The sequence below is a fragment of the Macrobrachium rosenbergii genome, chromosome 8 (assembly GCF_040412425.1).
Source record: "Macrobrachium rosenbergii isolate ZJJX-2024 chromosome 8, ASM4041242v1, whole genome shotgun sequence".
Taxonomy (NCBI): domain Eukaryota; kingdom Metazoa; phylum Arthropoda; class Malacostraca; order Decapoda; family Palaemonidae; genus Macrobrachium; species Macrobrachium rosenbergii.
The window spans coordinates 11,244,263-11,267,954 of NC_089748.1; the positions used below are offsets into that span (position 1 = coordinate 11,244,263).

General features: G+C 34.8%; 2 protein-coding genes across 2 annotated transcripts in view; one reads left to right on the plus strand and one right to left on the minus strand.

Moving 5' to 3' along the window:
• Window positions 1–23,692, minus strand: part of LOC136840602 (E3 ubiquitin-protein ligase ZNRF3-like) — a 714,205-nt gene that overhangs the window by 205,317 nt on the left and 485,196 nt on the right. The gene's annotated exons all lie outside the window — the stretch shown is intronic.
• Tusp (WD40 superfamily protein Tusp) overlaps window positions 10,853–23,692 on the plus strand; it is a 512,358-nt gene continuing 499,518 nt past the window's right edge. Inside the window, 1 exon segment of the mRNA XM_067107279.1 lies at window positions 10,853–10,872. The gene's annotated coding sequence lies outside the window, so the exon portion shown is untranslated.

The following is a 23,692-nucleotide window of genomic DNA, read 5'->3' on the forward strand; positions in this document are numbered from 1 at the left end:
ACTGGTCACCCCTTACACACTTGAATTTGTATTGTATGGTCACCCCTTCCATCTTAGTCCCAACAGGACCTGATTTTTTCTCCGTTTTCCAGCACTTTTTCGGGTATATGGTTCTACCACTTGTCTGTCAATGGCAGGCTATTCTCCGGTACAAGGATATGGTGAACGTGGTGATCTTTCTCTTGCACGCATTTTGAGCTAATGGTGGGGATTTACTTATGATATGGTTGATGCCTGATATAGCTGATGGTCTCCCAACCTGTTCGCATTTGCAGCACCTAGATCAATAACAAATAACAGTTCATAAAAAATTGTGAAAAAACAAAAGAAACAAAAGGGCAAAAGCACACATCTCCCGTCTGTCTTCAAGTCAACTCAGAAATGACCGATGATGCTTCCTATACTGGTGGTGAGAGAGAGAGAGAGAGAGAGAGAGAGAGAGAGAGAGATGTCCAAATGACGAATAAGGATGAATTCCACGTCGGAAAGGGCAGCGTAAACATGAAAAGAAGAGCCCACTCTGGCGCTACGAGAAATGATAAAGGAAGCAATGTACCTGCGGAAGGCATTCACGGACCATATGAGAAAAAGAAAGTGAAAGCGCGTTATTAAATCTAAAGTGGAACACTGAAGTTTCCAAGGAGAATAAAACGAGCAGTTGCTCTAGCATGCGGGAAGACAGATGGCAATTTTCGCAAAAACTGACGGAAATAATGCAATTCCAACTGAAGGATGAAAAAACCAATATTTCTGGGGAGATAAAATATTTCAAAAAATGAATAAATGCATTCCTCAGAATAAGACTGCGGCAGAGAGGTAAAAATCGTTTCGCTATAAAATAAAAAATAAATACGAAGCAGAATAAGCATTGCAAAAGCAAAGAAATTTCGCCAAAGTTCTGCACGCAAAAGAAAAGAGAAAAAGTCGTAAACAATGTGCTTAAAGACGGGCAAGGATTCATAAATTGGAAGGGAAAACAAGCAGCTGCTTCAGGAGACAGAAAACGAATCCAAAAAAATTATAATTTCACTCGCCAAAACTTACTTAACCTTGGCTTCTCTTTGGACTCGTTCCTGTGAGTGGATTTTGTCAACCTTGAATTAATACAACAAATCCTTTTGTCAACTTTGAATTCATAAAACAAGTCTTTTTGTCAACCTTGAATTCATAAAGCAAATCTTTTTGTCATCCTTGAATTCATAAAACAAATCTTTTTGCCAACCTTGAATTCATAAAACAAAGCTTTTTGGTAACCTTGAATTTATGAAACAAATCTTTTTGTCATCCTTGAATTCATAAAACAAATCTTTTTGTCAACCTTGAATTCATAAAACAAATATTTTTGTCACCCTTGAATTCATAAAACAAATCTTTCTGCCAAATTGAATTCATGAAACAAATCTTTTTGTCATCCTTGAATTCATAAAACAAATCTTTTTGTCATCATTGAATTCATGAAACAAATCTTTTTGTCATCCTTGAATTCATAAAACAAACTTTTTTGTCAACCTTGAATTTATAAAGTAAATCTTTTTGTCATCCTTGGATTCATAAAACAAATCTTTTTGTCAACCTTGAATTCATAAAACAAATCTTTTTGTCATCCTTGAATTCATAAAACAAATCTTTTTGTCAACCTTGAATTCATAAAACAAATATTTTTTGTCACCTTTGAATTCATAAAACAAATCTTTCTGCCAACCTTGAATTCATGAAACAAATCTTTTTGTCAACCTTGAATTCATGAAACAAATCTTTTTGTCATCCTTGAATTCATAAAACAAAACTTTTTGTCAACCTTGAATTCATAAAACAAACCTTTTTGTCAACCTTGAATTCATAAAGCAAATCTTTTTGTCAACCTTGAATTCATGAAAAAAATCGTTTTGTCATCCTTGAATTCATAAAACAAAACTTTTTGTCAACCTTGAATTCATAAAACAAACCTTTTTGTCAACCTTGAATTCATAAAACAAATCTTTTTGTCATCCATGGATTCATAAAACAAATCTTTTTGTCAACCTCGAATTCATAAAACAAATCTTTTTGTCATCCTTGAATTCATAAAACAAATCTTTTTGTCAAGCTCGACTTCATAAAACAAATCTTTTTGTCATCATTGAATTCATAAAAATAATCTTTTTCTCATCCTTGAATTCATAAGCAAATCTTTTTGTTAACCTCGAATTCATAAAGCAAGTCTTTTTGTCATCCTTGAATTCATAAAAAAATCTTTTTGACATCCTTGAATTCATAAAACAAATCTTTTTGTCATCACTGAATTCATAAAAAAATCTTTTAGTCATCCTTGAATTCATAAAGCAAATCTTTTTGCCAACCTTGAATTCATAAAACAAATCTTTTTGTCAACCTCGACTTCATAAAACAAATCTTTTTGTCATCCTTGAATTCACAAAACAAATCTTTTTGTCATCCTTGAATTCATAAAACAAATCTTTTTGTCAACCTTGAATTCATAAAGCAAGTCTTTTTTTCAACCTTGAATTCATAAAACAAACCTTTTTTGTCAACCTTGAATTCATAAAACAAATATTTTTGTCATCCCTGAATTCATAAAACAAATCTTTTTGTCATCCTTGAATTCATAAAACAAATTTTTTTTGTCAACCTTGAATTCATAAAACAAATCTTTTTGTCATCCTTAAATTCATAAAACAAATCTTTCTGTCAACCTCGAATTCATAAAACAAATCTTTTTGTCATCCTTGAATTCATAAAACAAATCTTTTTGTCATCCTTGCATTCATAAAAAAAACCTTTTCGTCAACCTCGAATTCATAAAGTAAATCCTTTTGTCAACCTTGAATTTATTAAACAAATCTTTTTGTCATCCTTGAATTCATAAAACAAATCTTTTTGTCAACCTTGAATTTATAAAGTAAATCTTTTTGTCAACCCTGAATTTATAAAACAAATCTTTTTGTCATTCTTGAATTCATAAAACAAATCTTTTTGTCAACCTCGAATTCATAAAGTAAATCTTTTGGTCAACCTTGAATTCAGAAAACAAATCTTTTTGTCAACCTTGAATTCATAAAACAAATCTTTTTGTTAAACCTGAAGTCATAAAACAAACCTTTTTGTCATCCTGGAATTCATAAAACAATAAATCTGGTGAGAAACTCATTTCAAGTGAGACGGTGTCAGCTGTAACAAGAAATGAAACCACGAAATAGAAAATAATATTCTTGGCAATAAAAGATTCAAATACATAAAACAAAACTTAAGGATCGGCGGAAAAATACCTAAGTCAGTAAAATCAAAGAATACCAACACGAAAGTCGGAAAATGCAATTGGTGAACTTTTTTTCCCCACCGAGTCAGTAAGGTTGGTAAAGTTACATCCATTTTTGCTAAAGGACGCGCATGTAAGAAGAACTCCTGCACAACTTTTGATTTACAATAATTTGAACTTTGTGTTTTTATCACTTTTGTTCTCCAAGTGAGAGAGAAGGAACTGAAAAAGGTTTTCCGAAAGTTCTGGCCATAATCTTCTCGGTACTTGTAAGAAGAAGAGTGGTGTATTTTTTTTTTCTCACTGGACGAATTCTCTGAAAGTTTCAAGCCTTTACGGTTAATCTAGGTTTAGAATAGGCCACTCCAAATGGATTTGATAAAACTGTTGACATGCTTCAGAAACCTGTGTAAATTATTCAACAGTCTATGACAATTATTAGGATCAAAGGAAAAGGTTTTAAAATTGTCAAATCTTAATGAGTTTAGGTATTCTAAGGAGGATTAAACGTCAGACTTTTTAATTCCTTCTGAATATGAAGGAGGCTTTCATGGTTAAAGAAACTAAAGAAACTAAGTTACCTGGCAGAATTGTTTAATTTTAAATAGCTGACGCTCGTAAAATTCTTCTTCACAGAACTTGCACAAATTTTCTGTATATGTACCTATACACACACACACACACACACACATATATATATATATATATATATATATATATATATATATATATATATATATATATATACAAATATGTATATATGTGTATGTATATATGTATATATATACATATGCATAATATATATATTTTATAAATATATAAATTATTTATTTTTAGTATAAGATTACCTTGACATCGTTAATATCAATACCAACTCCACTATCACCGTATTTATACCTTCTATGCAGTGCATGAAAATTTGATTATGTTTTCCTGGAATTTCTTTGCTGTATGGAAGACGACAATGGCCCTGTCTTCATTTCCATATCTCATTCACTTCAAAAATTCTTATGACTATTTTTATGACAGGATAAACATTAGAACCACTGATTTCCTAGTTTTCTGTCAAAGAAAACTATTGAGCTGGCTTTGTCTGTCCGTCCGCACTTTTTCTGTCCGCCCTCAGATCTTAAAAGCCACTGGGGCTAGAGGGCTGCAAGTTGGTTTGTTGATCATCCACCCTCCAATCATCAAAACATACCAAATCGCGGTCCTCTGTAGTTTTTATTTTATTTAAGGTTTAAGTTAGCCATAATCGTGCCTCTGGCAATGATAAAGGACAGGCCACCACCGGGCCGTAGTTAAAGCTTCATGGGCCGCAGCTCATGCAGCATTATACCGAGACCACCGAAAGATAGATCTATTTTCGGTGGCCTTGATTATACGCTGTACAGAAAACTCGACTGCGCCGAAGAAACTTCGGCGCATTTCTTATTTGTTTACAGTTATCCTTTGCTTAATATGTCCCTTTTAGTTTGCCCTACCTAAAACTGAACATCTGAACGATTCGTTTTTGCATTCGCTCGTAACAAAATATTGAATGCTGGGTACTCTCAGCCCAAGTTTCTTCATCCGGGTCTGCGTGAAACCTTCAAGAGGCTCTTTAGTAGCTTTTGTTGTTCTGTAACGTAGGCTAATCTCTCCAGTTCTGACTATGGATTATAGAGGTTTCATCTATCATACTTTCGTTGGAAAAAATTGACCTATTTTTCATGCATATCAAACACTGACATAATTTTTTTTTATCCATTTGAAAATATTCTCTCCAATTTCTATAAACTACGAAAACTAATAGGCACCTTCCACAATGATTTAGAACTCAACTGAACGACCTATAACGATAAGAGTATTTAATCTTTTTATTTATGAAATACTAATAATTTGAAGATAAATTCCTTATCAATTGTCCAGCAGTCGTAAAAAGTACGCTTGGCCTAAAAATGAAGCAGGCAATTTCCAATGTAAAAATATAAACAAAGTAGATTTTCCATAACTGGCACGGCTTCTAACATGGACCGAGATTACATTATGAATTGCTACTGCAGGTGTTATTAACGTAACAGACTTAAAACAACACCGCAAACAGGTTACAATATTACAGAGCTCTAAATAATACATTCAAGATCACTAAAGATTATTCCTTTTTTGTGTTGTCTTTTCCAAAATAATGAGGCAAATGGCATAAAGAAATGAATGCATGACGCCTGCTTTTCTTCCTGTGGCGAGGAGAGATCAAACTTTTGATAAAACGTGCTAAGCAATCTAAGAAATAATGAGCTTCTGAGCTCATTACTCCAGAATTCTCTGGTGAAGCATGAACTCTCTTAAGCACCGTCATTCTTTTTGTTGAAACTAACACATTCCGCTATTTTCGTCTATTGTCTTAAGTAGCATTATCTCACGGTAATGACAAAAGTCCTGACCTGATGTACTGTCTGTTCTTAGCATCATGGTTTTTCCTTTCATGAATAACCTGTTAAGCCTTTTGTCTGTCAGTAAGATTATTTTTTTTTAATAATTGTACAACTCGTTTTTATTCTTCGCTAAATCCAAATTATTCCAAATTTTCCATACCGGTTACGAATTCATTCAGTGTACAAGTATTATTTCCCGTTTCTCTATAATTACAGACTAACTTCAAGTGTTTCCAGTTTTTTTTTTTTTTTTTTTTTTGAGCGGGGAGGGTAAGTTTATCCATCTTGTTGATCTTTTGTCCGAGACCTCCTCCATCTTTAAACACACTCACACAGACACAGATCTATGTGTGTGTGTGTGTGTATATATATATATATAGATAGACAGATAGATAGATAGACAGATAGATAAATTTACTTGCATGTATTTTTCTCTGAGTACGAATGTCATTTCAACATCGTACTCACTAGCGGATCCAGGGGGGGTGGCATATGGCCACTTCCCCCCCATGAAAAATAATTACAAAATAACAATATTGAAGATTTATATAATAATAACAACATAAATGAGAAATATAAAATGGAAAAAACTAAAAAATCTATTACGGAAAAAATAAAATTTTGAGAAAAAATATATATACACATACATGTATACAATGTATGTATATCTATCTATCTATCTATCTATATATATATATATATATATATATATATATATATATATATATATATATATATATATATATATATATATGAAATTTTTCTGGATCGGCTAGTGATCGTACTTCATTATTTCCCGTACTATTTATTGCGTAATAATCATTTGTCTTTCACATAAATGAATCTCTATTATACCGTCTCCAGCTATGGGATTACTCAACATATCTCTCCGCACAACAAAGTATTTGTGGTCACATTTTTAGTTTTTTCTCTTGCTTTCAGCATTAAATTCTGTATCAATACTTTTCTGTCTGTTATACTTGAATAGTCTCAAAATGAGTGTCTTCCATTAATCTCATCTTTTATTCAGTAGCAGGCTCATAGTCATCACCATCAGTGTCTTAGGAATCTATATCTTACTCTTCACATTTGGAAATTTTGGAACGGTGGTTGTAATAGGTTATGTAAATGCACAGGAAAGTGGCAACGTGAATGCAATTCCTGGAGTAGATGAAAAAGGAAAGTCTTGCGCAAAATCATTTAGAAATGCATTTGATATGGAACTTGGCCCTTGGAGATACAAGGTTTCCAAAGATTAATGTTCATTTACATACTTTGCGTGGAGAAAATAGTGAGAAAAACTAATAGATTATGTATCAGAACATTGTAAATGAAGGAGCTAATTGATCAACGTGATGGGGGAAGGAGTAATAGAAGAAAGTATACCTGACCATCAATTGGATGAAACAAAGCTCCATGTAGATATAAGCTTAAGCTGTAAATGTTAATAGGCATTTTCTGGAGGTACTGCTGATCGTCATTTGGTTGAATCAAAAGTACTGATAAAAACTTACGCTGAAGAGGATGGTGTGAAAACGTGGCTACAAATGTAATGAAGAGAAGTGAGTCTGACAAGGAAGTAAACATAAAGTTAAAATATATGTGAAAACTGAGCTGGTGTTAAAAATACACAGTAGATGAAGCATTTTTTTGTCAGCAGAGTTTTTGTTGGTACAAGAAGTTAGAAAGACAATATCTAAACAGTATGAGAGAGTATCTTCAAGTAAAGAAAAGAGATTAGTTTAATTACAATTGCATGAAATAGAATATATTCAGGCATACAGATAACAGATAGGTTGGTCAAACAAAAAGTGAGAGAGAAAATATAGGCAAGTAATTAAAACACAGGGAAGGAAGTGAGTAAGGATTTTAGGGAGAATAAGTTTTTCCTACAGGGGCAGTAAATACAAAGGGAATGAATAAATGGAGCTCAGAATAAAAGGTGCAAATGGAGATATGCTGTCTGAAGTGAATAAAGCTCTTAGTCAATGGGGTAAGTATTTTGAAGATTTCCTGAAAGTGGAAAATAGAAGAGAAGCAAAGCTGAATGATGCAAGAGTGGAAAACGTTGGTGTGAGGTTGAGGAAGTAAAGAAGGAAATTAAAACAATGAGACACAACAGATGATGGGATTACAAGCGAAACGCTATGGTGTAGGTGACTACATGACTGACTGGGTGACCATGTTTGTAGGGAATATCTGGATCAGGGAAGCTTTCCTACTGTATAAAGGTTAAAACGACACAGGCTACTGTAAGAATTAGGTGGACATAACACTACTTGGTATACCAGGGAAGATATATGGTAGGACTGGATTTCTGACCGAGAAAGTAAGACAGGTGAAAGGAGACTTCGTAGGGGAAGAACAGTAAAGGCGTGGACAAGGAAGAGGGCGGCCAACCAATTGTTTATTATGGTCACCCAGATAATCTGTATCATCTGAATTTTTTTTTATACAAACAGCAGGCATTGTCATTTCTGCAAATGTTCAGCAGTGATAAAAACATTAAACAATACTAAAAAAAAAAATTCAAGGCTTTATATCCAGAACTGAAACCATACTATAATCTAAGCAACTATCTCCGATAACAGTAAATCTTTAACAAAGATCCCGAGTAAAATTCCGTTCACCTGTATTCACGTTAGCCTGCTAAAAGACAGACAGACTGACATGAAATCCAAATCAACAAGCAAAACAATGTAACCTCCGTGACGGAGATAATAAATGAAACGATTAAACAACTCTGGATTCATCCAGCCTCGGATCCACAATACAACCTAATCAACCGTTTAAGTGAACAAACTGAATCTTAGTAAAATATTGCTTTACTATCTGACACACAGAGATGGAGATAGGATTAATGTGGATAAATCTTTTAAATATTTATCAAACAATGGTATCAAACACAGGTTCTCGTAAGTTGGAATTTGGTAAAAGACTTAAATAGGAAAATCAGACAATGGGGATCCTGAATAATACACTGAAACTGCTCAGGGAAATAAGGTTATATGCAAGTCTAGTACAATTTACATAGTATTATGAAACCGAATAACGGTATTACAAAGAAACCATATCTAACTGATTTTGTCGATTTGTGAATAAAGCTTTAAAAGAATACTAGAGTCAGATGGCAGAATAGTTTGAAATGACACCGTAAGGGAGATTTCGAAAGCTCCTTATGCACATAAGATAATGGTGACGGGGACATGGAGATGGCCCTGACGTGACCTTCGCTCAAACCCTCGGAGTAAAGTACATGACAGTGTCAGCTGGGATCCTATGGGCCTCAGAAGATTTGTAGTACCAAACCAACTTGAATGAGAACGGTGGGAAAGGAGGCTGGAGATGAGGGGAGGTTTGGTGAAGATACAGCTCAAGAAGGAAACGAGTGGCGGAATTTCACAGAGAACCTTAGCGTCACACGGCATTGGAGGCCATGAGCACGATCATGATGACATCTGCTACAGTATCTTTATAAAGAATAGCCGCTACACTTGGAGGTGACTTCCGCGCAACAGAGCATTTAACAAAAACTCCTGTCTACAATGACCGCAGTTTCAGTTAATGCAAATGGTAACAGACTTGGTACATCGTCGATGTGATAGTATTTTCCTCCGACGCACAGCCATTGTAAATATAGACATCCTCTCACGATACGTAAATTATAACTGAACAAATTGACGTTGAAAAATAGCATTGTCCAATATGTTCGTAAATACCTGGTTAACTTTAGAAAACCCACTTCTTAAACATTAACCCTTTAGCAAAACTTCAGGTGTATAAAGCAAAAATTTTGCCTCTGACGAAAAAAGAGAGAAAAAAAAAGTCTGGGTTCATTCATTGGAAGCGGCCGCGAGACAATAAGATAACTATGCAGGTACTGGTACTGGCAAAGCGAGCCACAGCAACTGAGGTCGTCCGAATCTGTGGGATGGAGGAAGGGGTGGGGCCTAAATTCAGACTGTGGGAGAACCTTTGGAAGACTTTGATTCTGGTTCCTCTTGTATCTGAAGGAGGGAATCCGTCACTGAGTTGACTGAAACCCAGAGAGAGAGAGAGAGAGAGAGAGAGAGAGAGAGAGAGAGAGAATCATGTTACAAGACGCACGTTTTCATCCCCCTTGCCGAGTGAAAGAACATTTGGGTTCCCCATTAAAGATGGCATGCTACAGAGTCCCCCAACCCAAAATTTCCTGCTGACTATGGGGACAACTCACGTTTTCGATTAGGGGTGGGGAGAGACGAGTGGGGGTCGATGAAGACGGTAGTCGTTTCAAGGATGGCTAAACAGGAAGAGGGGAAGCAAGGCCGTTCGGATCGTTTCGGAGATAAGGGAAACACACAAAGTTACTCTTTTGTTAAACTGGCTGCTTTGTATGTTGTGTAGAAGGGCCACGATCACCGTTTAGAAAATTTTTTGGTAAAAAAAATTAAAAGGATGATTTTTAAGTGAACATCTTACCTTCAGTTATACTTAATATATATATATATATATATATATATATATATATATATATATATATATATATATATATATATATATATATTTAAAGGCAGAGAGAAAAAAATAAAACAATCATCATCAACCTTACTTAAAAACATATCGTGTAGAGCGACTACGTTTCTTGAAACGTCTTAGGAGAGAGAGAGAGAGAGAGAGAGAGAGAGAGAGAGAGAGAGAGAGAGAGAGAGAGAGAGGCGCATGAGCACTGGACGTAAAACTGACCCCCACGAGGTGTGCTGGCGAGTGTGTATCCGTGGGTGTGCGCGTGTTGCCCTCCTCCCATGTGGAATCCGAGAGATAGAGAAAATTCCTTAGAGGCCTCTTTCACTCTGTCTTGGTAGAAGGAGCGAAAAAAATGGCACCGCCGAGGTTGAAGTACTGTACCTTTCGTTTGTTTTCACCATCTTTAATACAGAGCGGATATGGTACACCATAGGGCGATTCCCTGAGCGGAAAGGAAATTCAGTCACTTTTCCAAGCAAGATATCGACACGTATAAATCCAGCTCGAACCGTGTGCATATGTTTGTGTCGGAGAGAGAGAGAGAGAGAGAGAGGAGAGAGAGAGAGAGAGAGAGAGAGAGAGAGAGTGCCAACATGGAGTCAAATGAGACCTCCCACCAACTGGTGCAAGAGTGGAACCAACCTGCGCTAGCCGACTTATTGATCGAGCTTCAGTTAGTGTTGGACGTAGCAGTGAGTGAGTTTGTGCCTCTCTGCGATCTCTCTCTGTGGCACTCTCTCCCTCTCTCTCTCTCTCTCTTTCTCCTCACGCACACTCAGAGTCTACAGCTTTTTCTCCCTCTTATCTACTTATTACTTTGCTCTCATGCCCACAGTCTCTCTCTTCCCCTCTTTTTCCACCGCCCATCTCGCTGACAATCTATAGTGATTTAGAGCAAAAGGAAAGGGTTAGTAGAAAACTCCAGTTCGGAGCGAACAAATGAATGGAACACCAGAGGCACTGACGTATTTTTGGCGCCACGGGGAGTGTCAGATGATGGTGATGGTGGTGGTGGCAGTGGTGGTGGTGAATAGTGATGGTGAAGATGATAGTGATGTTTTTATGTTCGAGCGGACGTCAGTTTCCTACCTGTCCTCTTCCTCGTTTCTGCTCAATCTTGCTTCTCATTTCTTCTCCGCCTCGCTGCCCCTCCTCATTGCCTATCGAATGTCCTTCGCTTCTTGCATCTTACACTCGGATAACAGCGCATTAATAAAACGCGGGTCGTCTACAGGAGAGTGCACGAGTGTGAATTCAAATTGCCAATGTGTTCATTAAAACATATTAAAAAAATAACAACATGGAAATGACTATAAAAGTGAAAAAACACGAGGAAAAACACACACGAGAAAAATTTCTCCTAAACTTCCGCCCTGTGGTTGCTAACAAATGACCTACTTTCATCGTCAGATGTTTTTCATATTATGGCCTAAGCTACCAGCATGATTATGATGGCGGTGAAGATGATGTCTTTAACACACGTGACGTTTACCGGTTGATTCGTCATTGATCACCGATGAAAGCCTCATTCGGGACGCTCGCCACTTTGGGTATTGTGTAAACACAGTTGCTGCAAGGGATGGTATAATAACAATGTTTACCTAGATGACGCTAGTACAAAATAAAAACAATATATTAATAAGCATATAAAATCTGATTAGAAACAAATCACTGTTACATGTAGGTAGGCAACTGGTATAACACACACACACACACACACACATATTTAGGTCCTGCAATGAGCATTTGGGTATGGCAGAAATAATGTACTCAGTGTTCGTAGGTGGAAGTGTGAAGTGGAGTGAATGGGAGGCAGGGAGGGGGGGATGGAAAGGGGGAGGAAATGGGAGACATATCAAGTTCCACATGTCATTGTACACAACGCTAACTAGAGTAGCCTATGGGTCACAAACAAATACAACCACATGTGAGAACACACTCACCCGCACAAACACACTCATACACACACATACACGTACACAAATACACGCACACGCCCACATGCAGTCTATAGGTGGCCCAGATCACATGCTGTTAACACATGTAGTACTTACCTTCTATTCATTTATTTTCATTCAATTTCTCTGAGGAACAGACAGGGGAATTCTGAAAAAAAAACTCAGTATCTCGTAAATATATGGGGCGTTAGGGTAAGTAATTATGCACATTACCAAAACAGGGATAACAAATAAACTAGAAAGAGCGTAGCACAAACAAACCTTCAAAACCAGTCGAGGAATCATAACAGAAAGAGCACACCAACAAACAAACAAAAATTGAGACGAGCATTTCCCCTGAAGGCTGATGCCCTTCACAAGGGAAACAAGCTTGATGTGGTGTGTGTGGGTCTCCCAAGATTGGTCACTGGCTGTAATGCTGTCGGCACGGCCCTCAATGCGGAATGTTTCGGGCGCTCCATATCAGGACAGAAAAAAATGTGGGAAGTGAGAGGGGAGGGGAGGGGAGGGGAGGGAAGGGAAGGGAGGGGGAGGAAGGCTGAGGCTGATAATCAATAGGCTTACTCCGACACACAAACTGGTTTAAATATCAGTCGTTAAAACTTTTAGCGAAAATTCTGCCTGCAACCGAAGCAATAGATTTTGATGAGAATTTGACATTACATTCTTTCATGCCACCCACTAGTAACCCCTTCCCTTCTTCCACCTCGACCTTCCTTCCCAAGATCCATCACCAAGATAAACAGTGGAAATTTTAATTTTCCATTTTTTTTTTAAATTTAAAGTGTAAACACGTACTGAAATTCTACCTTTGGCACTAATCCAAATATGATTATGACGTCTGAGACAGAGGACAGCCTATAAGAAAATAGGTCATGGCAAGGAAGCGTGCTGTGAGATATTTTTTATGTTGACAACTAGAACTGTTTGATTTTTTGTATAATTGGCATATGCAAATTGGTGCCCGTGTAAGAAAATATTCTCACACATATATATATGTCTGTGGGATAAAAGAAGTTGGTGAAAGTAAAGAAAAGTTGCAAGTTATGAAGACTGATGAAAAAGTTTAGTTACCAAATTTAAGGTTTTAATGGTATATTTAAGTCAAGGTGCCATGAACGTTAGCATCTATGCTGGAACAAGCATACTAGTCGATTCAGGTATTTAGAGAAGACATAATAAAAAATGATGGACCACAGCATCAGTGAAGCACAGAAGGTAGCCTGATCTCTGCAAAGAGTGGGAAAGAGAAGAAGAGCCTGGGATCTTAATCTTTTAGCAAGTCTGCTTGAAGTAGTAGTTTCCTTTTTCCATACACAGCTAGTTTTGCCCCACACAATCACCGGCAGCTATCTCATTCATCATTTTCCATAACTTGTTATTATCAATTTTAATGTCTGGCCATCAGGAAACAATGCAAGCTACTTCCTTAGCAGTGTCAATCACCACATTACTGAGGTGCTACAGTAACACAGTGCCGACTTCTGAGGCCCTTCATTTTCTTTAATGAACAGCTGGCCGAATAACCAGCATTGCCCTTTGTGTCAAGACTCTTCTAAATATAACTATATTAGGTTTGATACAACACGACTGGGTTCCTCGTGAAAAGTTATCTTTTATTTAGGGAATGAAATGGCTCTCCACTACTTTTTTGGCAGCTCTGTGAAATGATGCAGATGCAAACCAATTTGCAAGGTGGCTGCATAAAATCGTCTGGGAGATTTATAAACAGACACGTACAAACGCTTTCTCAAACACAGAAGATGTGGGACAGCTTTCCTGCCAATGCTAGTAATGTTAATAGTCTTAAGTTTAAGAAAGACTATAGTAATAGTATATTTGAGAGATCCTTGCCACACAGCCTAGCCTTTTCTAATTTATACTACTCTTTATTATTAATTTATATCTTTAATTATCCACTTCTTAATCCCTGCTATTTGTTTTTAATTTTTTTTTATATGACCTTTTGCTGTATGAGAGCCTGTCTGAAAAAACTGTTTAAACTGTTCCATATGTAAGATTGCACTTCGTAAATAGTAATAATAATACACTACAAGAATAAGAGCCAGATATCTGGGTGGATTGGTGCAGCACTTGTAGGGAGGGTCATGCGTTGTTGATGAGCAAACAGTTTGATTGCATATAAAGTGACTGATAATGAGGAATTTTTCTGTAAAAGGATTCCTTTGATCCACGAGTCAAAGGAAGAAACTGGCAAATGAATGTTTTTTCCCTATTAGTGGTAAAGCCTAATGGTGAAAAAACATAACACAAGAGCGCAGAATCTGAAATTTACATCTTCCTTCTTTACTTAACCTGGTTCTTAGTAAGATGAGTGTTTGACATAACATGGAAAGTCCATCTTCATACTTTAGCAACCATAGGGAACAATCATACATACATACTTACATACATACATACATACATACATATATATGTATACATAATGAAGGTGTGTTTGTTCTTGTATGTGCATCTACGTACGAGTGCGTGGGTATTTTCATATGCTGCAGATAAATATAAATTTTTATTAAAACAGCAATTTGTATTCAATTAAATTAAAGTTCCAGATAAGATACCAAAACACTTTTTATACGCTTGGTTAAACTGTTGTTTACATAACTATGGAAATGCCCATTTTGTTTTCTTCCTGACTGAACAGGTCTAAAGTCATATAGTTTCATTAACTGCACATTTCAAATCTAGACTGAAATCAGTAGCCCCAAATAACCGCTTTTTACAGGTACTACTTTTAGAAACTATCTCGATATTTATTGGAATTTTTACAATGCATATGTAGACATTTATACATAAGGTATACATTTGTCGACAAAAATTATACTCTTAACTGAGGATACTCAAGAAAAGAAAACAATGCAACAGTCACATTCATACTTTAATTCCTGAACATGAATGAAGAAAATTTCCATGACATTATTTATTTATTATTAAAATAGTTTAACCAGACCACTGAGCTGACCATCAGCTCTCATAGGGCTGGCCTCCATGACATTAGCCGCTCTTAACACCTACACTGGGGGTTCATCAGCATCTCGTCAAGCACCCCTAGACATACCCTCGCGCTTTCTGGGTAGTCTTTCCACATGACCAGACTGTTTTAAAAACTTGTTATCATCTCGACGTATATTCACATTTCTCACCATCTCAATTTTTTTTGCGTCAAATATAATACTAAAACAACTACAGTCAACAGCTCCAGTCATAAGAAGAGTGGTTTGAAAAGTGTGTGTGTGTGTGTGTGTATGTGTGTATATATATATATATATATATATATATATATATATATATATATATATATATATATATATATACATATATACATATATATATATATCATACATACATATTTTACTGAACGAAAGAGTATCACGTACAAATAATACCACGCACCTAAATACACAGTGTGCATTAATATTTTGAATATATCTGCTAAATGGGTTTACGGTTAGTAATGAAATATAAAAGCAAATTACAACTCGCATGAAGTCCGCACACGTACATACGTGATCTCGAAAAGAATGAGTTCAGCGTGAATTCATGCAAAACCAAATTTATCAGGGACGACACGGCGCTAACAGAGTCGCCATGTGCAAGGTGATCAATACTTACTCTATTCAGCGGTATTCAGTAAGACATAAAATCAATATGACGGTCAGAATGTTACTTTCTTTTCGTGCTTTATAACTGACTCGCAATCAAGGAGTTTCTCAAGTGCTTTTCATTTTTCAACTTGATTGTTGTCATTTTTGATGTTGAGATTTAGGCTTGTATAGAGCATCGACACCAGTAACTAGGTTATAAAGGGATTTCTTTTGAGATGGTGCTTACGTCATTCTAATTTTTTTAAATTTTTTATCTACTTTATGATAACATGCATAAGTACACATCATATTTTTGGTTTATTAACTGAAATTTATTCAACCTTGTTGTATAAATGTGCATAAATCTAGACCACTTTGAAAACACAAATAGAATTCTAAATATACTTTTTTTATATTAAAATTTTAAACTTATCTCTTTCTTTTTTAGGAATCAATGTGTAATGTACATGTACAGTATTATAGCATATATATATATATATATATATATATATATATATATATATATATATATATATATATATATATATTACATAGGTATATTTATATATATACCCATAATACACACATATATATACACTATATATAATTATATATATATATATATATATATATATATATATATATATATATATATATATATATATATATATATATTATATATATATATAGCCCTTAGTGGGGTGACGCCAGAAGATGCAAGCGTTCTGATTCTGAGCAAATATTTTGGGATGAGGTTGCTGGCCATATGCCCTTTTTTAAACTTGCTTACGACGAGAAAATTGTCTACGTATCAGGTACATAATTAGCTGCTTGTATCATCATATCCACAAAGGATTTTGTGCGTGTATGTGTGTACTGTACGATGTATGTATGTATGTATGTATGTATGTATGTATGTATGTATGTATGTATGTATGTATGTATAGGGGTATTAAGTACCAGTGGTGAAATAAGAATGCTATTAGAGCATGCGTACTTAGAGACACTGATGAACTGATATGAACTTAACAACATAGTAATTTTGTTGTCTTATGGGAAAACAGAAAAAATATAAATAGATAACAGCCACTGGCATAACAACAGTAACGACAACCTATATGATGCTACTTGCCAATTAAAAAACTGGGAAGGATGAAAGGAATAGGAATACGTATGAAGAGAAGAGAGAAAGAGGGGAAGGCATACCGAGCGTCTCCAGTGACATTCAGACGTTGTTTCCTCCAAGAGTGTTTGTCTGCAGACAGGAATAAAAACCGGAAAAGTTCACAATCACATTTTTTTGAGGGGGGGAACAATAACTTGCGGGAATTTTTCTCTCCTTAGACACTGGAAGGAAATTCAGCCAAAAGTTGGCGTACCAGTACCAAAGAATAAAAATGTAGCACGCTAATATGACATTTATATTTCTTACTGAATATTTATATATCGTTAGTTTTGATATATGATATTTTTCTCGTTTAACAGGACACACACTCATAAACAGCCTTCCTTTTGGTATTTTTATTATTGTAAAATTAAAGAAAAATTATACATTTTCTACCAAGCACCAATAATTATGAACTTTTCCCTTCGAATTACAAAACTACTTCCATGCCCGGTTCAACGTAATAAATACTGGTATGGTTATTTTCATAAAGATATTGAGATTCATAGCCTTTCTATGTAAGAATCTGTAAATTCAGTCCCAGGGTTCAATATACATTCTTTTTTAACTGAAGGTGATTAAATATAATATATCAATAACACAACTACAGGCGAAGAGGACGCTAAATCAACACTAAGTTTAAAATTCTAACATCTGCATGAAATTCCAAGTCTGCCTGAATTTAAATAAAATTGCTTACCAAAATATTTTTCTAAATATGAAAAATGAATCATCCTTAGCTTTTTAAAATGAGTATGTGAACAACGGTAACAAAGGTTGATGTTAATCAGCCATATAAGTGATCTTTAAAAAAGGCTTTCCTCCATCATGAATACCAAGTATAAGACTAATTTCAACTGAATATGATCGAATGCGAAGTTATGACAAAGGAAAGGGCAAGAAAATAGTGCAGATCACCATGTGAGAGCCCATTTATAAAATTATTACCTCTACTGCCACGTTCAACCTGACTGATTCATTCAAAAGTCTTGGCAATATATATATATATATATATATATATATATATATATATATATATATATATATATATATATATATATATATATATATATATATATATATATATATATATATATACATATATATATAGTATGCATATTTATATATATGTAAACATACATGCAAACCCCCATATATATATATATATATATATATATATATATATATATATATATATATATATATATATATATATATATATATATATGTGTGTGTGTGTGTGTGTGTGTAAACATACATGCAAACCCATATATACACACACACACACACACACACACACACATATATATATATATATATATATATATATATATATATATATATATATATATATATATATATATATATATATATATATATATATATATATTGTACTCGAAGCCACCAGAACACGTGATGTATATATGCAGACGTACCTCATGGAAAATGAAACAGTGGTCTCGTCAGGAATTATACCCAACGTTTCATTTTCCACTGTGGTACATCTGCATACACGACACGACGTCGCGTATCTTGGTACTCCACAAGCTCCCACATGAATGATGAAATAAAACGCAACGGAACAAAGGCTAATTAAGGAGCAAGCTGATAAGAGCAAAGGCGTCATAGTGCATGTAAAACCTTATTAAATTATCGATTACAGATACAGTTTCTCTTACAATAACCATACTTGACAGGCTTCGCACTCGACCCACCCCTCTGCCTCTCCGCTGGGGAAACCCTACCATCCTCTCCAGGGTTGTCTGTCCCTTCCACCGGGGGAGGCCCCGGTAAGGAAGAGGAAGCCACAAATAATACGTTTTTTGGCTTCCTTCTCCTTTCCTCTTTATTTCTTTTGTCTCCACAACGATTATCTAGATGACATCGTTTTAATTATTTTTATGACGTCAGTCATTATTGTCTGTATTGCTAAATTAATATCTATGTTAATACTGTAACAGGAAAAGAAAAAATAAAGAAATGTACATTTATACCTTCTGTTTAAGGCAATTAGCTGTAAAATCAATATATTTATAAATGCATTAAAAATATTCAGTTTCCCAAGAACTCCGCACTTTCAGGAATAATAAAATAATCCTAAATTTCACAACAATAATCCCTGTGTTATGCAAACATACCTGTACGACACATGGTATATAAAATATACATGTCTAATCATATCGCCATAAGCAAATCACTTGTGAATTATTTCAAAACACCTAATAAATACACTCACATATACACGCAAGCATGTACACACGTTCACACAGACTGCTAATGGAAGCCAAGGTGGGTGTAAGAAGGGACTGTTTAACGAACTCCCCTTTTGGAAATAAACTGTGGATGTTGAATGCGAACGCAATAAATAAAAGATTGAAGCTGTTGCCATAAACTGTTTACAAGGTATGTGACGTAAAGAGACTCAGAGGGGTAAGAAATAGATATATGTAGAGAAATCAAAAATAGTTATTATATGAAAAAGGATGAATCAGAGAGTCCAGAGATAGTTTGCTTATGTGGAAAGATGATAGGTTAGTGGAAATGAGAACAAATTGGTTGTGTTAGGGAGGGGGAGAGGATAGTAAGACCAAGAGGTGGCAAAGTATTGTAAGATAGTAAGCATACGAAACTCTACTATGTGGAAGTTTTCTATACGTGGAGCTCATCCACGATTCAGCAGTTAAAAGTTTGAAATTGTACTTGAATGTTCTAATTTTGGAGGAAACGGCTCAATGTTGAATATATATATATATATATATATATATATATATATATATATATATATATATATATATATATATATATATATATATATATATGTAGCTACAAATGTCGTTTAATATCCAATTCACGTTACTTCTGGAATATCCCCGAATAGGAATTATCACCGAAGGGGAATTTTATAAGTGATAAATGGATCGGTACCGCCGGGTCTCGATCCTCGACACAGTACCTTCCAACAACTCCAGACCGTCGACTGGAGTTGTTGGAAGGTACTGTGTCGAGGGATCGAGATCCGACGGTATCGAGCCATTTATCACTTATAAAATTCCCCTTCGGTGATAATTCCCCATCGGGGATATTCCCAAATTATCGTAAATTGGATATTAAACGACATTTGTAGCTTCATGATTGTATATAAATCACGGTGTGATAAAAATTCATATATATATATATATATATATATATATATATATATATATATATATATATATATATATATAATTTTGCGTAAAAGCTTCATTTTCTGCAACGATATTACCACCGTGCTTGTCTCACTTGCTCTGTGATATGCCTGTCTGCTTACCTCGATTCTATTCTCAAATGCCTCTAATGAATGAACCACTTCCATTCTTCCACATCTATACTGACGTCCCCTGCTCTATCGTCCTTTACCCCTCACAGTTTTACTTCTCTTCTTCTAAGCAAAATAAAAATTTACTAGTCTCTGGAGCTTCTCTAGACTACCACAATTTACCTGTATCATCTGCAAATAAAACCAACGAACATTACATTTCCGATTCCTTTTATTGCCCGAAGAACTTGCACCTATATTTCCTTTGCCTTTCCTGAACTTCTCTCATCAGTCCATCCGAAACACAACTGTCATAGATACAATTTTATACACACAGCGATTGTTCTTCCGTCTATGTATTCTAATACAATTTTTACTTCCAATACGATGGCATTTACCTGCTCTCAGAAAATAACCCTCATAATTTTTTTAGGGGGGGGGCGTTAAACGCATATATTCCCTTTACTCTTATACTTCGCACACAACTGTTTTATGATAGACTCTTAAAAAATCACACGCATCATACCTTGCATTAACGTACAATGTTCTTCCTTTATCAGCCTGTCTGTTATCGATTTTACTTCTAAATCTAGACTCTAACGCAACTGGGAAAATCACTGATTAACACTTTTAACCTTTCTTTATTATACATTTGCATACACGCATATATATACATACATACATATATATATATATATATATATATATATATATATATATATATATATATATATATATATATATATTATATATTAAATATGCGTACATACATACACACACATATATATGAAAAAAAAATATATATATATGTTATGTGTGTACATATATCCACTAAATGTATAAAATGAGGATCGAATTCATGATTTTCTTTCGGACTCTGAACACTCCAGGATCTCATTAGTTACTTCCTGCGATACACTGCGATATCTGACGAGATTATAATCAACTGATCAAGGATGTTATGCAGTTCCTCAGACGACCTTCATTGATTAATAACTGTCATCACACTTGCAAACATTTTTCAGCACACTCTGAATATCACTTCCCCGTATACTCTGAATTTCATGAAAATTCAGAAAATATTTCTTAACAATTAACAAAATTATTTTAGTCGAATGTTAACAGAGAAACATTTCTTGACGGGACATAAAATTTTATAATCTTTATATAAATTTCAGCAGATCATGTAGCAATACAAAATTATAATCTGAGAGACCAGGATAATTTATCGTTTTGTAATAAACAATCAAATCTGGCAGGTCAAAAAAAAATTGCTCAACGTGCCATTTCAGCAACGTTTATTAAATTATCAAGTCAAAATTACAGTAGTTTATGAATTCAAATGATAGATCCAGGAAACATTAGTAATTACCTATGCCAGATAAACAACGCAACAGCTGTTAATTGTAGTCAAAAGTTTCTTCCATAAAGACGTCATCACTTCTCAGATCCCTATGTGGATTAAACAATGGCCTTTCAATATGAAAATCCTACTCCATTCTTGGAGGTCTGGGCCAATTCCCAAGCATCTTCAGTGACCGCCACTATTCATCTATTTCATCTCTGATGATCGTCGGAGATCAATCAGATTCTAGATAAGGACCTCTAATGGTAAACAAACTTCTAGGGTACAATAAACACTTATGATATGTAGGTGTTATTGGAAACAAGACAAGGAGACCCTTCGAGTTACCAAGTACGCTTTTGCGGAGGAGAATGCCTCTGCCATAAGTGAAAAAAATTATAAAAACTAAGCTACACCAACGAATACACCTATGTGTGTGTGCGTTTGTGATTATGGCAAGAAATGCCACCTATGGTGTCTTTTTTTTGTGAAAGGAGGTCAGCATACCCTCTTAATTCCAGAATAACATCTAAGATAAAATATTAAATAGCCGTGATATTCGAAAGTATGAACATTTGACCACGGTATAAAATAAGTCGTGTATCCTCAAGGTCAAATCTATGTTAACTGATTGACTGCGAAACCGAAAATATTTAGCATATGTTTCAACAGCAATTCTTAATGATCATTACACTTGATAGTTTTGAACTGGCTGAGATAGTTCATCGTTTTTTAACTGACCTTGACGAATCGGCATCATTCCAAAACTAACAATATAATCAAACAACATTTCTATATGAACCCTTAATTTATCCATGGTAGTTCAACACCGGACCTTAACGGACCTTGAATACAAAGGCTAATTCAATCAAGTCATGCACGGTGAATTCATAATTACAGCAATTGCATTAATTACTCCTTTGTAATGAAATAAAAACGTATTTTACCTGAGGACAAGTAGGGTTTTAAAACTGCAAGACCGTTTTTGGAAAAAAAAACGTTATAGATAGATAGGAGAGACAATTCACCGATATGAAATATTACTGTAATATATATAGTAACAAAATAATAAATACGTAAACCTGGGGAGTAGTCTTTAAACATCTAAGAGTTAAAGCAAGAGATTTTAGTACACCTCATAATGACTATTAATTGCCTTCTCGTCTAATTTTTTTTCATTTGTATGGTATATTACGATTCAGTTCATAGACGAGAATCGATTACAAACGGCGTTTTAGTTCTTTCAGGGACTAGAATGTCACTCAACACAGATGAATTATTTTAGGTAAGCATATTTTGAAAAACTGAGTTATTTTTTTTAACAGAATTCAGGACACATTTCCATCTTTTAAACTCGGTAAGAGGAAGTTACGTCTCATGATTTCAAAATAAGTCTCACTACAGCAGGGTAATTTTTATTTTTTCTTGGAACATAACTCTAGTTAATGAAGAAAATTAGTGAAATAAAAATGATCAAAATAAAAAGGAAACAGCTCTTACTTAATCATTTAAATACAATGAGAAAAATTAAAAATGTAAAATGTTTGTCAGTGGAATAGACTCAGCCAAAAATACGTCCAAGGCGACGGCAGCGTAAACTGGACGGCCTTCATAGTGAAGGCGGAGAGTTTGGAGGAGAGATGCATCTCATTTCCATAATGCTACGGCATTGCCAACGGTCAATAATCATGAAGCTGTCATGCACAGAGTTATGGCGAATCCAAGAAAGGCAATTGTGGTTCTGAACAGAAACTGTCGATGTTCTTAGATGTAATGAAGTTACGTTATCAGGGAATAAGAATTATCGTCCTAAGAAGGACAGATAACTTGTGATGTTTTCAAAATACTAATCACATATAAATAACACAAAAATATCAGGCATCAATTTACGAAACACATAATACATTGTGACTGGCAGATAATAATTATACCACTGATAGAAACCGAAAAGATAATCCACCCTTGAGGGTATAAAATAATCGCAGTGCTATGAGCAAACATATGGCTAAATGAAAGGCTTGGGTATGATTAGCATAATCTGAAGACAAAAACTGTAAAACAATAATGAGTACTGGAAATTATTACACTTATATGAAGCTTCTTAAAGCCAGGGAAGATAGTACAACAGTCATTACAAGACTGTCTTGCGTC